The following is a 1,385-nucleotide window of genomic DNA, read 5'->3' as shown; positions in this document are numbered from 1 at the left end:
CAGGAAGCCGGTAGCGAGTGGAACTAAATATTGCCAGAATACTCGATGAACATAAGCTAGGTCCCCTATCACTTGTCAACACGATTGACCTCTTGACCTCCTTGGTTGAAGTCTATCAAGACCAATGCTCCACCCAGGGTAGCACACACGGTCTGGGACGGATCGCTGAATGTGACGTCGAGAAGCGGGTGGTGCTCCTTTCGTGTTGCCAACAAGGAATTGCGATGAGTGTCGTACAAACGGCAGGACTAGAACAGAGAAGACGAACGCTTGGGAGATAGGACATGTGCCACGACTCACTCCGTCCCAGCTGGATACAGCTAGCAAATGGGCAGGGATGTTGCCAACTCCATAGGACCGAGTTGCCTGCACCGGGAATCGAACCCGGGATATGACATTCAGAGGAGGGGACACCAGAGTAGTGGCAGTGCCAAAACCAGTCGAAGTAGACATGTGCCCAAAACTATACAGCCCAGAGTAACAAAAGTCACCATTCATTTCCCTCGTTATTCTCATCCCTCAAAACTTGATGCTGTAATTTAGGCGGAAACTGGAAGAGATTAATTAACAAAAAAAATCTGAAGCTATGATTCATGTAGAAGAGACCCATGGCCAGAGGGGGTGGCCAACCGGTGGAGATGCCTAAGGAAGGAACAAAAGCTGACTCCGACACAAAAGCCATGAGTCGAACAAGGGCGACTTTCTCCCGCTTAGTCCATAAGATGGCGGCCACCACCACCACTGGAAGAGGGTGCTCTAGACTGTGGGCACTGTGTAAGCACAGCTACTGGGCGCCTCAGGGCCGAAATGTAGTGTCACCGCATGGTACCGATGCCCTTCAGTAGCTCCGCCCGAAGATTTGCTCACTGCCAAGGCCTCTCATGGAGGAGGGTGTATCCCGATAGTAGCCGCCGAAACTCTCTCGTGGAGGGGCCGGATCCACAGCCCCTCGCTGACCCCATCCCTCTGTTCGCTTCCTCCTGGACGATTCTTTCGCTGGGAGTACCTCCCTCAAACGGACTCTACCGTCGGCCCCTGAGATCAACATTGTGGGAACGTAACAAGTAGGCGTTCTCCTTATGGTAGATTCTCTCGGCAATCACTAAACTTCTGGGCGGGGAGTCTCCTGTCCATCAACCTCTCTCGGCCCCCATAGTCGCCCTCATCAGGTCTCTCTGTACGATACCCATATCGAGATGCCCTGCACCGACCTGCCTGTCTCGGAGATTAAGCCAGATCACCAAATTTACTGCACCATGTCATCACCATGAGAGGAGGAGGACGGTCGATCTACACGGCCTTAGTAGACGTTGAACTCGAGGCATTTCCGGTTCAAACCAGGTATGTTGAGTCGCTCTTTAGGGAGCTCCCAGCCAAGGACCTGT

Source organism: Perkinsus marinus (genome assembly GCF_000006405.1).
Source record: "Perkinsus marinus ATCC 50983 genomic scaffold scf_1104296935302, whole genome shotgun sequence".
NCBI classification, from domain to species: domain Eukaryota; phylum Perkinsozoa; order Perkinsida; family Perkinsidae; genus Perkinsus; species Perkinsus marinus.
This window is presented reverse-complemented; position numbering follows the sequence as displayed.